Raw genomic sequence first — 22,359 nt, forward strand, 5'->3', positions numbered from 1 at the left:
CACCCAAATTCAAATTTCAAAGCTTTATTCGATTATTAAAAACAATCACAAAAGCAAACAATATATAAAAAACAGGCAACAAACATTTCAGTGGGAGAAAAAACAGCTCATCAACAATAGAGTTAAAACACCAGGCTTTTCCTATGAGAAACAGCTTTTAGTAAAAAGGTAGCAGTAAAGAAACAGATATCCAAGGTATCAAGTGCAAACAACAGTTTCAATGCTTGGGCAGTAGTAGACACAGAATATTTCTTAAAAACAGGTCTAAGATAGGAACAACGAAGGTGCATGTAAAAAGGGCAAATGAGCATAAAGTGCAAAGTGCTTTGCCTAGTTAGGCCATCACAGGGGCAGGGGGGTTGGCTGTAAATTTTCATCTGGGGAAAAGCCACTAGTTTATGTACAATACCAAGTCTCAACCTAGTGAAAACAAACTGATGGGATTGCTTGGTAATAGTTTTAAGGTACATTGGCATGCCCCTGTCTTCCAAAAATTAGAATAATAAAATACATGGGTTGACATGAGGCTACATTCAGCCCTGCGTCGGTGGGATTTGGTCCCCAAAAAGACATTCTTAAGTTCCTTTTTAGGTACAGTAGCAGCACTATGGGGGTCATTAACAATATCAAGGTTAAAAATTTCACTGTAGGAGGATGAAACGTAGTTTAACCAGGGAATCTTGCGGGCGTTGTCCAAGCGGAGACAATCTAGAATAATCCGCCTGGTGAAATCAGTCTCATCCTTAACCCAGATTGACCTCCAGACCATTAGAGGTCTCATTCCCATTAGGTCACTAAGGTAATCCATGCCCACCTCTCTGTGGCTCAGTTCGTTAGATGCCGAGGTAGGTAGGCAAAGAAGTCTTTTAAGGAACTGGTTCTCAGTGACTTGCAATTCCCTGTGATTACAATAGCCCCATATACCAGAACCGTATAGAGCAATGGATACACATCTGTGTCTATAGATATTTAACATATCTGGGATACGGCGACTACCTAACTTTGATGCAAAGCGAAATGCTCCGGAGGAGCTTTTGCCCATCCTAGCATTCACATTTAAAATCTCGGGTGCCCAAGTCCCTCAGTTATTAAAAGTTACACCAAGATAGCAGAATCTGTCCACAACCTCAATACTATGATTATTAATATGAAACGGCTTGGAGAGTTTCATCCGTTTCCCGCAGGCCATGATATAGGTCATGGAATTGTTGATTTTCAGTTTTCTCCCCTTGATGAAAGCGTAAAAATAGTTCATTAAATGTTGAAGCCCATTTGGGGTACGCGAAAGTAAAACCGTATCATCAGCATATAGGAGGACCGGCACAGGGTGGCCACCAACCTGCGGAGAATCTGCCTGTATTCTCTTCAGTTCTGACTCCATGGAATTTATAAAAAGTGAGAAAAGCAATGGGGCCAACACACAACCTTGCCTTATACCTGAGTTAACCCTTATGTTCCCAGTGCATTCCCCTGCCTGACCATAACGGATCTGAGCCAATAGTTTATTGTAAAGTCTGGCCAGGAAATATACAATTGCAGGGGGGGATCCCATTTCCAATAGAGTGGACCATAACAAGGCATGGTCCACTAAATCGAAGGCACTCGAGAGATCGGCGAAACAGAGAAATAAAGAACCCTGTTTCGCTTTGGTGTACTTCCTGATGAGGAGGTCGAGATTAATACACTGTTCTGTTGTCCCAAGACCTTTGCGGAAGCCGTATTGAGATTCCGCAAGGATTTTATTATCCTCCGCCCATTCCTCTAAACGCTTCAGTAGGACCCTACTCATGATCTTGAGGGAGGAATCCAGAAGGGAGATAGGGCGGTAGTTCTTAGCCTCTCCTCTATCTCCCTTCTTGTAGATGGGTAAGATTATGGATTCACTCCAAGTTGGTGGTGTACTCTCCCTGACTGAAGCATTGAACACCTGGGTTAGAAGTGGACTCCAAAGTGTCGGGTTGGATTTGTACAGGTCCCGGTGCCTTTCCCTCCTTACTCTGACTGATGGCAGTTTCCACTTCTAGGAGGGTAATATCCAGGGATAACTTCACTTCAAACATGGGGGGGGGGACTAGCGCAATCCTCCCTGGTTGGATCAAAGATTCCAGAGAAGTGAGCGACCCAGTTCGCTTCACTAACCTGGGCTGACAATATGGGGAAGTCTTCTTTTACAAGAAAAGAGCTGTTAACCGTGTTCCAGAAGAGCTTGCTATCATGCAATATAGCTGCTTTATTAAGTGCATCCCAAGCTTGCTCCCTTAGCTCTTGTTTCCTGCGAGTTAGGTGCTTTTTATAAGTCAATCTAAGGGATATATTAGCCTCCCTGTCTCTTGGTTGTTTAGTGAGAGCCCGCTTGAGTTCCCGAAGGGATTTGGTACACATACTATCAAACCACCCAACATTCTCTTTCTTAATTAGGTCTTTGGTAATGGTAAGAGATCTTTTCATGATTGTACCTAATTCCACAAAATCGGCTATAATACACTCGGGGGATGCATCTGAATCCAAACATTTCAATATTGCTGTGGACCCTACGTCTAAGATTTTAAGCTGCAACTTCTCAGAGTTATCTATACACCACTTGATACGGATGCCATTCTGCCTACAAGGGGTTACATCTTCAACTATTGAGCGATGGATATTAACAGGGGCCCCCCAGACAGAAATCAACATGGTGATAGCATTGTGATCGCTACTTCCCAGGTCAGTAACAGTGGGGACTGTACAATATGGAACAAAATGTACAGAAACTAATAAATGATCGATAACAGAAGCCGAGTTCAATCCTACAAAAGTTGGTACAGGGTTACCATCAGCATCAGCGGTCGGGGGGTGTATCATAAGGTCCAAGTTTAACATAATGGAATTAAGGGAATCACTGTATGGTGAATGGATAAAATGTGCCCTGTTTTCCCCATTATCCCCGTCATACCCGCAAATTCTGGTGAATGAATAGGGGCAGGTACGAATATTGAAATCCCCTCCCCAGATGATATTGAAGGGTTTATGAAGGTCTTTACGAATATTACTCACGGCTAGACCCAACTCTTCCACCACTGTGGTATCGGATGCATCAAACAAGTTGTTGTAGTGATTAATTAACATAGTTAGATGGCCCCTTGTATGTTCCAGAATTAAAATTTGAGAATGTAGACCCACCGTCTGGTGTAATTTCATACGAACAGGGAGATTCACAGAAAGTAGAATTACTAACCCCCCTTTGGCCCTGCCCATATTAGACCTTTGTGCCAAGTTGTTATATGACACAAATCCGTCAAAAAAGATATCAGTGGTTACCCAGGTCTCTTGTAGACATAACACATCAAAATCAGAAAGGATTTCGCTCCAGCCCAGGGACAACAATTGCCGGCTCCAGCCTGCAACATTCCAACTGGCGAATTTAAAGCCGGGGGAACTGGGGGCTGGTGCCGTGGCCTCGGGTATAATAGAGATTGGGGGCTTGTTAGCAGCTAGGGAAACCATCGGGACAGGAAAATGGGCAGGGACAAGGGGGTTGGCTCCCTGGGGAGGTGTACATACCAGAGTAGGGATGGAAGATGTTATGGGCACTAAACATTGACCCAAGGCTGCAACTAAATAGTTATCAATGGTTGCTGTACCCTGGGGAGGTGAATACGCCCGGACAGCGGTAAAGGGCATTACAAGTAGGGAGGAGGGGGATGAACTAATACCCGGTGTTATAGCAAGATCGTTACCAGTAATGAGGCGGGTGGAAATTGGGGCTAGAGGCAGTCAATCAACACCATCCAGCCCGTTAAGGCAGTTGAATCAGTTAAAGTCACAAAAAGGGGTCTCAGGGGGCAGGAAAACCGGTCATGCCTCGTACCCACGGGATCTACCCCTCCGCTCAACCCTCGTCCAATTACCTCGGACTTGGTCATGGTGCATATGGATGGGGGGAAAAAGAAGGCCACCGGCAGTGTCTGAATGGTGGAATCAAGGGATCTATTGAACCCGGCACATATGTGTAGGACTGTCCTAGGGTCACGAAAACTCACCGTGATACAATCCCCTGTTATAGATTTTCTGGTTTTACCCAGCCACGGTACCCTTCTTACCATGATGATTTCATTATTGAAGTGGGCCGGGAGGGGTCTGTTCCAATTCAGCCATTTAATGACTTTATTTTTGAGTGAAAGAAAATTCTCACCTTCTCCTGCCTCAAGTGGGGGGACACCAGCCATGACTACCATAAAGCGATTAGTTTCAGGGGTCAGGTCGGGTCTACGTGGTCTAGGTACAAATTTTAGAGGGGTTAGGGGGGCTATATGGTCATTAGAAATAGCCCCATTGGAAGCGGACGTAGAGTGGGCTGGACCTACTGGTAGCAAAGGCGGAATAATAGGGTTGCTACTTTTTGTCGGGGCTTGGCTGCCCATAGGGAGTTGTAGAGGAGGGGCGGGGGTATTCACTAGGGAAGGTCTTAAATTAGTTTGGGGTATTTGAGAGTTGGGAGGAACAGAGGGAAAATTGGACTCAGAAAGTCTAGCTAGAATAGCCGCCGACGTTTTCTCAATATTGTATAGACGAAGTTCAATGCGTTCCAATTTGGATTCTAGGGGAATAGGAAGGTTTTAAAAAGGGCTCCTAGGGTTTCTAGAGTATGGGCCATGGTAGGCGGGGAGTTGGATGGTCCAGGGATGAGGTTGGGGGTTACGTGTCGAAGTTTGGCAGATTTGGATTTGCCTCCCGGTTTTGAATTATAGGGTCTTTTACGTTTTGATGCAGCCCCCTCATTCACACCGTTTGAAATAGAATCACAAATAACAACTGGATTAGGCAGGTTGGGCATATTAATGTCAAGAACCAAATCAATTTTAGGGAAAATTTCATTAACCAATAAGTCCAGATCAGGTGACGCCGAGCTAATTTCCGCAGATATTAAAGAAGAGTTCTTCACGGCATCGTTGCTAGCCTCTTTGTGCCGGTCCGGAGATTTGGCACAAGCCAGAGTACCAAGGGAGGATCTTTTACTGGCTATTAGTTCCTTAGATAAGCGTTTCTCCAGAGCGTTTATTTCAGTATCAATAAGAGTATTCGCTCTTACCAGGAATTTCTCCATACCTCCGGTAATAGCTGCTCCCCCTATGGATGACTTGTTCCTAGTTTCTCGGCCGGACATCTTTCCCACTATAGATTAACAAAAAGGAAGAAAAGTAAGGGAGGGGGCCCGGCCCGGTCACAAACTGTCACGAACGGGCACAACCGGGCCCGCTCTTCGCCCGTGCGCGTCCGCGCGCGTCCCGCGGGCCGGATATGCAAGCCCAACTATGTAGTTCCTTTCAGGATAACCACGCCCCTACCTTCAATCACAGAGAGGCGGCGGGAAGAGGACTAGCTATGGCAGGTTAGCGCACTGCCCGCTGGTCCTCTCAGTCCCACGGCAAGCCTAGCTGGAATCAGGCTTCAACTTCTGTGCACCGTGGATGGGAGGACGCAGGTAGCCGAGCGGCATCGGGAGGTTAGGATTACTGCAGCAGGTAGGGCAGGTTCATCCGCTCTTCAGCCCGTCCTCCGCCAAAAGAACACCCACTTTGTTTCTCAAAGATTCACCTCATTTCTCACTGATTGCGATATTAAATATTTAAAAGTAGCCCTTTATTCCCCAACCTCTAATGGTTTGGTGGAAAGAGCCAATAGACAAGTGAAAGATTTCATTCAGACTGCAATTTCGTCACGACATGATGTTCAATATTTGTTAGAGTCAAAGCTTTGGTCTTACCATTTGTCTCCTCATTGCACAACAGGTGTTTCTCCGTTTTCTCTGTTGAGAAAAAGAACTCCGCATACCAATTTGTTTCCGAATTGGTTGATTAAGAAACAGGGTGTTGATCTTCGTTGTGACAAAAAATAGCTCTCAGGGTTGCTAATAAACAATCTCAGATGAAATCGTTGCATGATGCTGGCAAACACTTTAATTCTATGTCGCTCAAAGTCATTGGTGTTAGTAAAAGTTCAGCTCTTCTTGGTCCTGGTCCTGGCTCGGGCATAGTGAGACCCCGCTCTATAAGAGGGAAGTACACCGGAACTGAATTTAGGTTGCAGGACAAATTAATCCAGTGCAAACCTCATTCCTATATGTACCAGTGAGTCTGAATTTGACTCTATTACTCCGGTCCCCTTCATCATGGGCCTGGCCACCATGGCCATGAAGGAAAACCTTTTCAAATTTGAAGAGACCCTATACCTACAAATCTCGGGGACCAGCATGGGCAGTATTTTGGAGGAGTGAAGCCACAGTATTTGGAGACTCATATCCTTTACTGTTTAATTATATTATATAACTATTCTTTTGAGTTTTGCACCAACTCTTTTTTCGCAGTCGCATTATTATGAGAACAGAGGCCCTGATGAAAGCCTAGGGTCAAATTTCCCGTTTAGGCTGAAACATGTCGGCCCCTATGCAGATATTTGTTAAACTGCAGGAGTATTGTTTTGCGCTGTTCCTTGTTTTTAACCAGGAAGAGGTCTTGGTAGAATAAAGTTTGAATGAGATTCTCTATCCTATTTTAACTTTTCACACACCTTTCTTTTTGCACTGCACTTACCCGTCTTATCAGATTCTTATGGTTGTCCTAGTGTTGGCATGTGCAAATTATGTGTCCACAGATGGTATTATACTGTCTCAATGATCAAGAGACACTATACCTAGGACGGAGGACCACATGAGAATATTGATCATACATGATATTGATGGGAATCCTACATAGGTATTCACTTTGCTAACACAGGGTTAACCATCTTCTGGATGACGCCTTGAGCTAGTACTCTTACTAATCCGCGGTTGAGACAATAGCTCTATTCCTGATACATGATTCAGAGGATAGACCCATAGGTTTTCTAGGTTGATCTGATTCCCAAAACAACCTTCACACTCATGGACCATTGGGCATCTTGTTTGAACTACCAAAACTCACTTAAACAAGGTCCATCCCATTACACCACTCAGCTCTCAACTTCTTCCAAGTTGTCTAAGGAATGACACACTGATTTGGAGACACTATGGACACACTTATTTCCCTCCAGGACTCATCACAGTGACTGGAAATGAAATATTCCTCTCATCCAGCGCACCCTTCACCTCATCTCCTTCAACATTAAATTGTTCTCCAGTGCCAATTCTGCAATCTCAAAGAGCAACAGTTCTGTCGACAAACATTACAAGCTCAGTTTAATGACACTCAACTCTCACCTCACCTCTCCTTCGTACCCAATTCTGTAACAGAAAAAAATATGTTCAAAGGCTTAAATAGATTTATACCAGTCAACTTCTCTTTCCTGATGCCTGAACCAAAGCCTAAAGGTATTATGACTCAACACAGAAGAAGTTACATTGAAGATGAAAAACTAAGGATTGGAACACAAATTGAAGTAGTCAAATGACTGCATTGAGAAACTCCGCTTCCAGCATCCCACAGAGATCTACAAATTGGCCATAAAAAAAACAAAAAAGCAAAAAGACCACGAGTCCTAAGTTTACCAGAAGTGTGTAGTTCTGATATGTGTTGTATCAAGATCAACTGTGCTTATTGCTATTAACAGGGCTAATCATCATCAGGGATTTAGGAACTGAAACTCACTTTAATGTAAATATTTAAACAGGATTTAAGGCTCCAATAGTGTGGAGTATAACCCTTAAAAATATGTATTACAAAGATCTTAATATTAACCTAGACATGAATGAAATCATTACTCACAACACATGACACAACTCTATGCATCTTTTCAATGAGAGGTGAAGTACTTGTAATGAAGTGCTATGATTAAAAAAAAACCCATAACTGATGGCACATTATCTCCAAAGCACGATGCACATAAGAAGGAGCTTTGCAGTCCACAACATGGCCTACTATGACAACTATAACAACATGGGCACTAGCAACATCACACTACCCCAACACTGAAGTTTGCACTTGCGGGCCATCTATTGTGAAAACCTATAACCTGAAACATTCCTTCAGAAGTAGGTCACATAGCAACATCCACCCTCAGACCACAACACAGAAGAGAAAATCCTCTGGCAAGATCCTAGTATGCAAGGAATCATTTAGACTGAATCGTCTACCTTTTTGTTTGGTAAAGAACAACCTTGCTTGAAATATTCTCATTATTTTCAGTTCACACTAACTTTGGGGCTCTGAAAAGTTCTATCATATTCTCACTCCTCTTCAGTGCTTACCTTAAACCATTCCTGTAGCCAGTCAATTTGTCCTGTTAAAACTACAAAAAGACACTAGAATACCCTAAAACTGGAAAACCAGGTGGACCTGGAGTACTCTAGTCTAGACCACTGCCTCTAAGCCATGGGCCTATAAATGCTAACCAACAACTGAAACTGTACTCATCCAAAGAAGAAATACTCACAGGTGAAAAATCGAAACATTTGACAGTCACCTCAAGCCAGAAATTTGGTCTTACCTTTGGGACATGAACTGAAGTAAGACATGTGGGAGAAATTTCGGTTTTTAATCTATCTGTCACTCTTCAAGTCGATAAAGTTACCAGAGTGCCTTCGTTCACCTGAAGGAAGTGGCCCGATTAGGGTCAACCGGGTCACTCACAACCACCTCTCAGCCTTCCATACGAAATGAAGAGTCAGTCAGACAGTAGAGAATACAAACCAATATCTATTTATTCAGATGCACGCAGAGTGGAACCCAGACTGCCAAATCACTTAGGTGTGCCGCAGAGGGACTGACATCAGCACGCATAGAGATAAATTATATACATTTCAGAATCAATGATGGCACGCCCGCAATGAAATTTTGCAAGGAAAAGCAGCAAAACAGTTAAATACAAAAAATTAAGTTTCAATTCTGAGGCCAAGCACACACTATCTACTATTCAAGGTCATTCTGCCCATGCCCGCCCCTAGTGGGAGTAGGCTTCTATCTATAGGGAAAGGTATGCACTATTAAGAACAGTCTATTCATTAGTAAAGCAAAACCCAACCTTGGAGAAATGGAGCACAACAGGGGCCTTTTCTCGGAAATGCCAAAGTATACGTTTTGATTGTAACCCAAAATGGCGCCTACAAGAAAATGGCGCTGTGAATGCTAACATACATGAAATAATGCGTGGGCAGGATTTTTGTATTCTAACAAACCCTCCTTTTATCATGAGCTAACATTTTTCATTAATAACAAAGAACAAAAAATCAACAAATCATAGGTGAACTTCTAAGGAGCACTCCATGTTTTCAGCATTAGGAAGGGAAACTGGAAGGAGGGACGAAGTCTCGTAAATGCCCTCATCTATTTGCATGGGGTCATCTATTTCCTTCTGGATCATAATTGTCGCATTAGTATCATGAATCAATATTTTTCTCCTAGGAGTGAGAAAGGTGGTGCAATAAGAGTGACAGAAGGGAAGGCACTGAACAAGAACACATTAAAAGATCAAAGTCAAAATAAAATAAATCACCTTTTCAAGTATTCAACCCCAACTGCCAAAAAACGATCAACTCCAGTTCCCACTTTACATTCCTTTAACATTTTTTAAGATGTCTAAAGTGTGTTAGGTAATATTCCTTTCCATATTTGTGATCCAGACTACACTCTGATCTCCTACTATCGCGAACACACAACATCTCTTAGCTAGGATGAAATCAACAGCATATCTAGTCTGCTCAGAATATATCCTCATAATCTCCAATTGGGTTGTGATGTCATGCAAAGCTGCTACTGTAGAGTTAGACAATATCTGCAGCTTACATCCAAAGTATTCTGTAGCTCTCTCACCCCTGACCATAGCAGTACCACCAAATGTAATTATGGAAGAAAGAATATATCCGAAAGTAATAATGTTGGACTTGGCCCTTTTTGCAGGGTCATACCTAAACTTTTTGCCTTTCTCCTAGCTTTTTTTCTGACATGGTGGGGGTGGTTTTAGGACTTGAGCACTTTAGCATTGCTGTCCAGTGTAAAGTGTGTATACTCTCTGTGTTAAATATGGTAAGATTGGCCTACACCTGTTTGGCATATTTAATTTACCTGTCAGTCCCTTGTAACGTGGTACCTCATATGCCCAGGGCTTATAAATTAAATGCTAAAGGTGGGCTAGCAGCACTGATTGCGCCACCCATCAGAGTAGCCTTGCAAACCTATCTCAGGCCTCTGCTAATGCAGGACCTGTGTGCACAGTGTTACTGCCGCTGTAACGTGGCACCTAAAGTGTGTGCCCTGTCTGTGACCCCTCCTTTTTACTGCATGTCAGTCACCCCTAAGGTAGGCCCTAGCTAGCCCTATGGGCCGGGTGCATTGTAGGTAAAAGATAGGACATGTACCTTAAGTGTGTGACATGTCCTGGTAGTGACAAACAGCCATTTTGTTTTCTCATTACTATGGGGCTGCCCTCCCATAGGAATGCATTGGGGATTCCCTGATAAGTGTTTAAGTGGTAATTTCTGATATGATTGGCGCAGTGTGGTCAAGTTTGGTATGTTTGAAATAGTGATAATAAATGCTACGCAATGGTATGCACAGATTTATTATATCTATTTTAGAAATGCGACTTTTGGAAGTTGGCATTTCTGTGTGTTATGTGGCTGCTTGCCTGATGTGAATTGCATGTCTGGCTTTTGAGTGACAGGGGCTGGCGAGGTGTGTGTGGCTTCAGGAGGGGCAGGGTGAGTCAGCGCTAGGCTGAATGGGACATCTACATTTGGAGTTGTGGGAGGAGAAGTCCCTGAAGAGGATTGCGCCTGCCCTAGTGAATACTGGCTCTGTCCCCCTGTGGTGTGTCTGATGACGACCCCCCACATAACTACTGAGAAGAGGAGCCCTGTCAACAGACTGCTCCAAATCCCCCCATAACCAGTTGCATCTGGTTCCCCCAAAAGCCCTGTCCTGCAGACAAAGAGATTCTGTGTATAAATACTGGGGATGTGACCCCACAAAAATGTGCTGTTCCTTGACATGTGGGGGCTTGCTGCTTGCTGGAGGGCCCTGTGTGCTGGCCTCCCTGGGCCCAGCTCTGGCCCTTGGACCTTCTTCTTGAGTTTCTCAGGACCTGGAGAACTCCTAGTGCCTTGTGAGCACTATGTTTTGATCTGCCCCAGGAAGGAGGAGAGCGTGGGCTGCGCAGCACTAAGTTACAAACGGTGTGGAGGGAATCCTGACGCAGGGATTTCCCCTCCCAGTGATGCCGTGGAGCGGCCGCCCATCCCACATTCTATGCACCCCAAGTGGGAGCCCACCCTGCTTATCGTATATTTATATTACGGGTTCCCACCCCGCTTATGCCTTAGTTTTGGCGGGTGCCTAACCCGCGTCAGTACTATTTGAAATATGCGGGTGCCCACCCCCCATTGAGTATTTAAATTGCAAGCGGGTGCCCACCCCGCATTGCTGCCAAGATCCAAAGGGGGATCACCGCCGCCTCTAGCCTGAGAAGAAGCCGCCACTGCCCCGACCAGGAAGCAAGGCGGCCTTGCCTAACCCTGGGCGGGGCCACGAGAGGAAGTGGCCATGGCTGCCAATCGCAGCGCTACTGGAACGGAAGAGGCAGCACCTGTGGCAGAGTGATACGAGGCGGGGCTACTGTGAGCTGTAGGACGCCCCGCATGCTGCCCAGGAGAAGAGCACAGAGACAGCGGCCTGTGTCTTGCCAGACCGGAGTAGTCTGCCAAGAGCTACGGTGCGTGCAGCCCCTACCAGGCATTGCGGTGCCTGTGCTTGGAGCCTACCCAAGGGAGTCCTGAGGAGACCGAAGGGCAGCCAGTAGAGTCCCAGTGAGTGGGGGCTGATCTCTTGTGGGAGGCTGTATTTGTTTCACAAGGTCCCCATGGGGCTTGGTGACATTTCTTGGCGCCCTCAGTTTGTTAGTGCAAGTTAAGGCACAGTGCCTAAGCGGTCCCGCAAAGGGAGGGGCCGCTCCAACGATGGGGGCAAATCTTGTTTGAGGAGTCCAGAGCACGGCACCAGAGGCTCTGCCTGGGCCTCTTTATTTTATTTACAGCTGCACTGCACCAGCGCGGGTCAGCTGCAATGTTTGACCGCACTTTTGGTTTTAGGAGTCCCAGAGGGGAGCTCAGACCATTTTGCCACAGCTACCCCACCAGACAGTGGGCATCTGCAAAGCTGGGGGCATGTTTTGCTTGAGAGAGCCCCGGGGGGGGGGGCAGAGGGCACAGTGAGTGCCAGTGCACCCAGTATCTTCACAGCTGCGCCACACCAGCGTGGGCATCTGCAACGTTGGTCACATGTGTTGTAGAGAGTCCCAGTGGGGGCTCCAGAGGGCACAGTGAGTGCCAGGGCCTACAGCTTTCTGCACAGGTGCACAGCAATTAGAGGCAGCTTCCACATTTAGGCCTGCGCAATGGCACACTTTTGGGATTCTGCTGCACTGGCTACCAGCCCTGACATTCTGGACATACGGCATTGGAGCCCTAGAAAAGGCCAGTTGGTTGGGAGCAAGGGCCTGATGTAATGCCTATGACATAGTGTGTTTGTCTTTAGGCTGTTTATGCATAATGTGTTTATGCTGGTGAGGCCTAGTGCGTAATGTGTTTATGCTAATGATGTTTGTGCATAATGTGGTTTATTGCCTAATGTCATGTGATATTTTAGGATGGTGTCTAATGCCAATGTGTTAATGCTTAGGTCATTATGGTACCAGTAGTTACTGGTTGTGTTTTGCATTTACTTACCTGTTCTGATGGTTCTGACAGTGGCCCGATTGGCCCTGTCCTGTATATAATCCTCTGTGAATATTGCCCATGCCAGTTGGCACAGTGTAAATGTGTAATTATGTTTCTAATGTGTTTATGATAATACAAAGTCTATTTTTTATATAACCTTGTGTGGAGTTTCTTTTGTAGTCTGCCTAGTGTGTTTTTGCTGTGTGTGTGTGTGTTGCGCAAACTCTTTACACATTGCCTCTGAGATAAGCCTGACTGCTTGTGCCAAGCTACCAAGGGGGTGAGCAGGTGTTATCTTCAGCGTGTAGCTTCCTTACCCTGACTAGAGTGGCGGTTTCTGCCTGGCTATGGTGCAAGCTTTAGCCAACCAGAAATCCCATTTCTAACAAATACCATTGCTGTAATTATCGACTTCAAGATTAATCACTCCTTCACCGAATTCCCTGGTCAATGTCCTTTTAACCCATCTTTCTTTAGGCTTCGCATGTTTGCAAGGCAGACCCAAGGGCATCACCATTCTGAGTGCCATATCAAGTGTACCATTATAAACATTCAAATAGGTTCTATTAGACAGAAAGAAAAACACAGGATGTGCATAAAGTGGCGTATCATAATCCACATCAGAATACCTGGAATTGCACCCTACGGTACTGGGATCACTTTGGATTTTCCAAAGAATAAGCACCGTTACGCAAAACTATCCCTGAACAATTGACATACAAAATTAGGTCAGTAAATTTGACTATTGGACAACATGCAGGGTAATAACCAGCTTCTCGGTTAACTGTCAACTCCTTATACTGATAACCCACCAAAGTGACATTCTGTTTTTCCATATAGAAGTTGTTGCACTTAGTTGTGTTGCCACACCCTGGATAACCCATGCCTCATGGCTTTCTATGATACAGACTAGGACCTGGATAGCCAAACCCAAAAACTCTTGTACTTCTACAAAATTAGGGGGCCGAGTATAGGTATGGTTGACAATTGACAATGTATATGTTGTCAATAAACCAGTGACAGATTCAGTAGGATAACAAGCAGTACCTTCTCCCAAAAATCTCTTATATGTATCTAAGAATTTGTTACTCGGGCTGTACTTTTCTTTCGAACTTGAGGAAGAACCTTCTCCTTTTTACATTATGATATAGTCTAATCGCGTTCCAAAACAAATGAAACCCCACCTAAGATCAATAGCAACAAAACCATAAGAACAGTACATAATATCTTTTACTTAATAGACCAAAATACACATGTGTAAACAGGAGGAAACACTGGCTGCTCTTCCTCAGCAACCATTCTGCTGAAGGGATGCATAACAAATACTGAATTGGGGAAGAAATTCAAACAAGAGAAATAAATGAGTTCCCAGTGTCCATCAGAGCCTCACTGGGACAGGCTCCTATTGTCCATCAAAACGTTGGAGCTCTTGAGTACCGGCGGTGGAGCTTGCTCTATCCTAAGCTCGTGTTCCCACGTCAACCAGGAAAATATATCCCCAGGTGGAAGGGACCTGAAAGCATATTGGACAGAGTCTGGGTCAATCAGGAGTGACCAGGAGCTCGGTACACAATTTTCCACCGATGTCGGGTGCTTCAGGTGAGAAGAAGGTGACCTTGACTCTGCAGCCACGGGGACTAGGAGACATCGAGGACAACCAGGAGCCGGATACGAGCTGTCCCACAAAGGATGTTGAGTACGAAAGGGTTGGTGTCCAGTGGGAGCACCAATAAGCCTTGGCAGCAGCAAGTTTGAGTAAGGATACGATCAGGCACAGCAAGGACCAGGAGACTCACCACAACAAGAGCAGTCAGGGCAGGCCAGGAGCAATCAGAGGAGCCCAAGAAAAGCAGGGTTGTCCCTCAGTAGGACCGACACGCAAGAGGCACAGGAGTCGCAAGGGGACCGCTAGCAGTTTCACAAAGTAACTGCTTGCAGGGCACAGAGTGCCAGGAAGCCAAAGTCCTTTGTACAAAATGTGCTCAGAGAGTGGGGCTATTGATAGCCCAATGCACTTATTTTTTGAATGCCAACAAGCACATGCACTTGCAAAAGTATGCAATCCACAGTGGTTTGGGTTATGCATTCCTCACGAAGGATACTGACCTCAGGCTTGGTGAGAGGGCAGCTCGACCTCAAAGAACATCAGAACCCACTTCTTGTATTGCTGAAGCCTTCAGAGTCTGCATGAGCTCAGGATCAGCAGATCGGTCAGTTGCATTACGGTGCCCTTGAATGCAGGGTAGTGACGAGTTCACCCCAAGGGAGATAACTACAGTTGTCCTTGATGCTCCACAGGTCCTGTACAGAATCTGTATGGTGCATGGGCATGGACACAGCTTTGTACGGAGAGGGAGACAAAGTTGTGCTCAGTCAAAGTCCAGCAAAGTCCATCGTGTCCAGACAGTCGGAGATCAGTGGTTTCTTGTTCAGAATCTTATCTACATCGAATCTAGGGTCCTACAGCCGGGTAAGTCATTTTGTACCCACAAGAGAGGGTTGGACAGATTCAGGGGACCCTCCCAGGGGAGGATCAGGACAGTAGGGAGGATACTACCATGTCTTTTGTCTAGTTTCACGCCAGAGCAGGATCCAACAGCTCTCAGGACTGGTTTGAACTGGACTATGTACAGGGACACCAAGTGTGCCCCAGATGCAGACGTTAAGGCACTTTGGAAGTGCATCACCCCAGCCCAATAAACTAAATCCTGTTTGGACGGTGGTCACACCTCCCTGTGACAGGATGCCTATTGTTGTGTCTTCCCCTGCTCGAGCTTTGCTCAGCCGCAAGAGGGCAGAAATAGGTCTCTGGTTGGCAGCAACCAGTTTTTGCTGCCGGGTCAGGAAAGCTGGTACCAGGAAGACCGGGGACCCAATGAAGCTCACTTCAGAAGGGTGGAATCATACCTCCCACAGCAGTTACCAGTGTCCTGGTATGATTCCAAGGTGTTTGATACCAAACACGAAATGTTTTGTGGCAGCCGTATTCGAGATAGCATTTTATGCAAGCATATAATGCACCTCTACCTATAAGTCTGGCTGCGTCATCAAATACCCAGGAGAATGGTCTCCAAAGGCTGTAGGAGCACTCTGCTAATGCAGGGGCACCCTCTCATGTAAAAACCAGCACCCTGCCTTCAGGATTGTCAAGGCCTGCTAGAGGGGTGACTGATACGTTTTAAGGGTATTGACCTATACATATAGTAAACCTATATCTTTCGTAAGTGATGCAATCACCAGCTTATACAGGCTGCACTGGCAAACCCGTAGTTCCATTTTGCATGGCCGCTCATGAGTGGCCTAATACATGCTTCATCCCAAGGTAGGCGTCTGGGGTGCCTATGTCCTTGCTACATGTGTACCACGTACTAGGGACTAACAAGTAAGGCCTCAGCTTCTTCAGAACCCAAACTACAGCAAAGGCTTCCATCTCAATGGTTGACCAACATTTCTCTCTGGGAGTCAACCTTCTGCTAATAAAAGCAACTGGTTCATCCTGACCCTCTGCATTAAGTTGTGACAACACAGCCCCTACCCCCAACTCAGATGCATATGTTTGTACAATGAATTGTTTGGAATGGTCAGGACTTTGTAGAATGGGAGCAGTGCACATGGCCTGCTTGAGATCATCAAATGCCTTCTGACAGCTAACTGCCCACTGAACTTTCTTGGGCATTCTTTTTGAAGTAATATCATTCAAGGGATTCACTGCAGAAGACCCATATGGTTTCACAAATCTTCTGTGGTACCCAGTCAGGCCCAGGAAAGATCTAACCTGAGTCTGGGTAGTGGGAGCAACCCAGTCCATGATGGTCTGGATTTTGCTCTGCAATGGTTGAACCTGTCCTCTACCCACAAGGTGGCGCAGGTAAACAACCTTACTCTGCACTATATGGCACTTGGTGGCCTTATTAGTGAGACCTACTTTCTGCAGAACCTCCAAAACATTCTTCAGGTGGACCAGGTGATCCTCCCACGTCGAGCTATAGACAGCTATATCATCAAGATATGCTGCACTATAGGTTTCCAGGCCAGTGAGGACTTTATTCACCAGCCTTTGGAATATGGCAGTTGTATTCTTCAAGCCAAATGGCATGACAATACATTGATAATGCCCACTAGGGGTTGGAAATGCTGTTTTGGGTTTGGCAGCCACAGCTAGTCTGATTTGCCAAAATCCAGCAGTGAGGTCAAATGTGCTTAAGAACTTGGCTGAGGCTAAAGTGTCAATGAGTTCATCTGTCCTAGGAATAGGGTGAGCATCAGTCCTAGTGGCTGCATTGAGCCCACTGTAGTCCATATAAAACCTAATTTCTCTCTCACCACCCTGGGTATGAGGTTTGGGTACTAGGATAACTAGACTAGCCCAAGGGCTAACTGCAGGTTCAATCACTCCCAGTTCCAGCATCTTTTGGACCTCAGTACTAATCTGACATGGTCAGGCTGCCTGTAAATCTTATTTTTAACAGGTAGACTCTCACCTGTGTCCACTTCATGGGTACACCAGGTGGTCTGACTTGTAGTCAAAGAAAACATATTTCTGTATTGATTGAGGACCTTCCCGCAATCAATCTGCTGTTTTAAACACATATTTTTGCTATTTTGTCAAGCCATGGGTGACAAGAAATGCTCCGCACTAGGTACCACCTGACCTTGCTACGCCACTGATTCCACTGAAAGTTCTCAGCTAACCACAACTTTCTTGGGGTCAGGTACCCCTCCCCAGCTGAAATTAACAACTGCCAAGGAATGATCAGTCCTGAAATTGTTAGCAATGATCATGTGGGACATCTCCCCAAGTATGATTCGGTCAGGACCCACAAGATCTTTTGTCACCATAGTGACACTTGCACTTGTGTCCCTGTAGCCAATGGCCTCCTTACCATTAACCAAAGGCTGATGCCTGTATTTGCCCAGGTTACTGGGACTGACAAATAAGGTGGCAATATCCATGCCACCATCACAGACAAGTACAGCCTGAGCTGGAGTGCTGACTAAGCCAGAACCCATCTCAGAGCCCAAGGTTAACCCTACTAATCCCCTGTTCTCTGTACCACCACTTGTAACTGTACTAAGAGGATCAGTTGCCTTTAGAGGCAGTGTTGATTGGAGTTGAATCCTTGGCCTTTGGACAATTGGCATATTTTGTACAATGGGTCTTTTCTTTACATGAGTAACGGCAAGGTTTCTTTTTTTCCTTTTTTGTAGTTGTACTGGCACTCCCCCGCAGATCCAGATTTTGGGGCCCTGATGAAGACTTTTGATCTTTACTCTTGTCCTCACTCTTATCTGGAGTTTTAGCACCTTGCTTCTTTTGGTCACCACCAGTGTTCTGGTTTTTCTGCTTCACCCTGGTTCTGACCCACTTATCTGCCTTTTTTCCCAATTCTCGGGGAGAAGTCAGATCAAGTCAACGAGTTATTGATGCAACAACTGATTTTGACAATTATTAAGGATCTGCTCCCTCATAATCAAATTGTGCAGTCCCTTAAAATCAGTCACTTTGCTGCAAAGCAACCAGCCTTCCAGAGCCTTAATGGCACTGTCCACAAAGTCTATCCAGTCCTGATTTTGTGTCTTCTGGATATCTCTGAACTTAATTTTAAACCAAGAAAGGAAGTGTAGAGGAAGTGATAGAATCACCCTCCTGGTAGATTCATATAAACAAAGAGATTCTATCAAAAAAAGTGCAAGTGTTATTTTTAAGGTTTTATTATATATATTGAAAGGGAGGTTGGCTCTTCATCGGACCAGTGGGATGAAGGCACTATGTGCTTTTAAAATACCCCTCACACACTAAGAATCCCTTAGTGTCATGCTTCATCATGGGGGTCTTCCCGTCCCTCTACGGGGCGGGGCGTGCTACGACCTACGAGCTACGCGGGAGCACTTTAATTTTGTGGTGAAAGACTATGTGTTAGTGCAGTGACAGTGGAGGTGGTGAGGTGTAGGGACCTAGTAATGTGATTAAAAAAGGGTTTAAAAATTCCCTGGCTAGTGGAAAAAATAATTGTATTCGCTTCCCTAGCTGGGAATGTTAAAAAGGGGTTGTGAGGTAGGGCTGTTGGCACCTACCGGGTCGACATGTTTCACAGACAGTCCCCTACTGTCTGATCATCAGGACCATTGGTGGTCCCTACTGGGAGGTACTCAGTTCTAAGTAGTTTTGCCTAGAGTCCTACAAACTGATAGCAAAAATCAGCTGCCAGTTTGTGCTTCAGGGCATGAGTTGGCCCGGGGTGAAGCTTAAAAAAAGAATGAAAAAAGACGCACTGGTCTCTGGAAGAGAAAGGAAAAAAAATAAAGGAGAAATATAACAGAATGAAATTATACATTCATAGCACATGGTTAGACTAGACCTTGTCATTGAATTTTTAAACATATGCATTGCTTAGCAACATTTAGGAAGGTAGCTATTACCAAATATACTCCCAAATGGGGAGCTTTTTTTCGTAGAACAAACATACATCTAGTCTCAACACACATACAACAGTGACTCACAGAAAAGGACTGACACCCATTACTACCAATGTCTCGGTTCTTTTGTTGACAAAAAGTTTTGCGATCGGTTTACTCGTTTTCGGAGTTGCGATTGCAAGTGATAAGGGAGGCGCAGAGATATATATAGAATATACATACTTTCCCGGTTCTGATAGCGTGCCTCATGAGCCGGCAGATACGAGGGTTTTTCGATGCGGTCAACTAAAAGGAATAAATAGAGTCGCATCCTCTCGTTAGACGGCATTGTTCACGGGAACATATTTTACCTTGTTGTTTTTGAAGATCTGTCGCACTCGGCTGTTTGTTCACAGTCGATTTACTTACGTAACCGCTGATCGACAGTGCCTTATTCCTACCCCCGTGCCGCTCCGAGGAGAACATCAGCTTCACCTCGCTCCCGTCTATTTATACATATACCGGTTTTGCATTGTCATCGGCATTGTATTATTTTCCAACTACTAGTCTGCTAACCCAAGATGGCCTTTTTTTTTTGGAACACTTCCTGGTTGGAATGGAAGTAGTGTTTTTTCTTTGTCTGTCGGGTACAAAAAAAATTTTGGGAGGGAAAATTTATTTTCAGTTAGTTGGGTAGGCAGTAGTTTAAACCCTAAAAGGGTATGTGGATAGGGTTTATGAAGTAGATTATTTTCAGAGGGGAGAGGTCATTTCTAATCAGTACTGCATCATAGTCGACCCCAGGGTATATTGTCATTAAGGCCGTTTTTATTGGATTTAATTCTGAACACCCATCTTTGTTCTTTTTCTAGGAGTTGTTCTTCTCTAGCAACCAATTCAATTATTGTCCATGACATTTCTTCTGGTTTGTGGCCCATTTCCAGAAAGTGGTTGGTTAATTTTGTACTGGATTTTTTACATTTGACGGCGCTCTTATGCTCACCTATCCTCGTCTTGATAGCTCTGCTGGTCATTCCTACATACTCCATATTACATGGACACTTTATCAGATATATGGCATTCGAGCTGTTGCAGTTGCTGAAGTTTCTTTGCTCCCAAACTGTGCCATCGTTAAATGTAATTGTTGTACTCTTTTTGGTCAGACAACACACTTTACAATTTCCACAGGGGTGGTGACCATGCACAAAGTTCACATTTTTCGCTTGATTATTGTTGGCAGTTCTTGGTCTAGTGTGGACTAGCATGTCCCGGATGCTCTGCGCTTTTTTGTGCGAAAAAATGGGTTTTGGTAGTTGGAGATTGCCACTGTTCAAGATTCTCCAATTCTTATTGATGATCTTAGTCACCTGGTTGGAGCTCGTGTTAAATGTGGTAACACAGATTGGTCTTCGTTCTTCCTCCTTTTGGATTTTGTCTTCCAGAAGGCTTTCTCTACAGTTGTTCCTTGCCCTTTTGTAGGCCTGCTCGATGATTCTCTTTGGATATTGACGTTCCTCCAATTTTTTTCTTGAGATCTTTAGACTGAATTTTGAAATTGCTGATCTCTGTGCAGTTTCTGCGAAGACGTAAAAATTGTCCATATGGTAAATTGTCCCGCAGATGTTTGGGGTGAAAGCTCTGATACATTAGTAGGCAGTTTTTAGATGTGCTTTTAAAGTGAGTAGTAGTCATCAGCTTACCATCCTTTGGGAAAATGTTTAAATCCAAGAAAACCAGATTGCTTCTTGAGGTTGTGCTTGTGAAGTTTAGAAAGTCGTCTTGTAGATTTAGCCATGTGAGGAACTGTCTAGAGGTTTTTTCATCTCCATCCCAGATGATAAGGATATCATCGATGTATCTCTTCCAGGTCTTAATATGATGCCTGAAAGTGTTCCTAGGGTTCAGGATTCTGGTGACCTCAAGGTGGTGAACATAGAGACCGGCTATGCTCGGCGCAAATGTGCTCCCCATGCTCGTCCCATGCTTTTGGAGATATATGGTACCCTCATATTCGAAGAAGTTCTCTCTCAGTGCCAGAGAGCAGCATTCCATGATCACATTGCGTGGAGTCTGGTAGTCCCATTCATCTTGGAAAAGCACATCTTCTATTATTGTTAAGGTCTCATGATGTGGCAGGCTCGTGTAGAGTGATTCAACATCGCAGCTTATTAAAAGTTGGGTTTCAGGATTGAAAGTCTGATCTTTGAGTAAATTCAGGACATCTTTTGTGTCCTTGAGGTATGTAGAGGTGCGTTGGACCATTGGTCTCAGGAATGCGTCTGCAAATTTTGACACCGGTTCCAAGATTGAGCTGATCCCCGAGACTATTGGACGTCCTGGGGGATTTTGGAGATTTTTATGAATCTTGGGCAATGTATACAGGTAGGGGGTCTTTGGGTTCTTTTGGCATGGAAATTTTCCTTCTTTTTTCGTTATCCAATCGTGTGCCAAGGCTTCTTCTACCATGGTGTTGATTTTGGTTCGTATTTTTTCGGTTGGATCCTCACGTAAGATCTCAGTTCCGTTGGTCACTTAGGAGTCGCATACACTCATTGTGATATTGTTCTTTACTCTGGATTACGGTTGCACCCCCTTTATCCGCAGGTTTTATTACCAGTTCTTTAATATTACTTAGTTCTCGCAGAGCCATTCGTTCATCCTTAGAGATGTTTTGGTACACATGTTTGTTGGTAGGATTCAGTTCTTCCAATTCCTTCATGACTGCATTTTCGAAGGCAAGCAGTTCAACAGGTAATGTGCTGTTCATAGGGGTGAAACTTGATTTTGGCTTTAATCCCGTGTCTCCTTGGTTTTGGTTATCTTCTTTGTTTCTGAAGAATACTTGGAGTTTGAGACGTCTCATAAACTCCTGCATCTCTTTGCAAAGATGGAATTTGTCCAGGTTAGCTGTGGGGACGTAACCAAGTCCTTTTTCCAAAACTTTTTTCTGGGACGTAGATAGTTCGGTGTCTGTGAGGTTGACTATTAGACTCATTTCTTCGTTGCTCCTGTCATGCTCCTCGTGGAAACTCTCGGTGGATCCTCTGTTGTGGTGTCCCAGTGTACACTTGTACCTCTCCTGTTCCTTCCTTTGCTCCGCCCTTGGCGTGCCCCTAAAAAAGACCCGTGGTCAAAGAACCCATAGTCCTGCTGTTGATAACCCCAAGGGTGGAGAAGTCCCTGGGGGTGCTGAAATGGCGGCATACCATATCCTTGGTGTGGAAACATCATATGTGGAGGATAGTTGTTCCATCCTCTTGCACCTCGGTAGTTCGGTCGGCGGAAATTTCTACCCCTGCCTC

Source organism: Lissotriton vulgaris, chromosome 2_1 (genome assembly GCF_964263255.1).
Source record: "Lissotriton vulgaris chromosome 2_1, aLisVul1.2, whole genome shotgun sequence".
In the NCBI taxonomy this organism is placed as follows: domain Eukaryota; kingdom Metazoa; phylum Chordata; class Amphibia; order Caudata; family Salamandridae; genus Lissotriton; species Lissotriton vulgaris.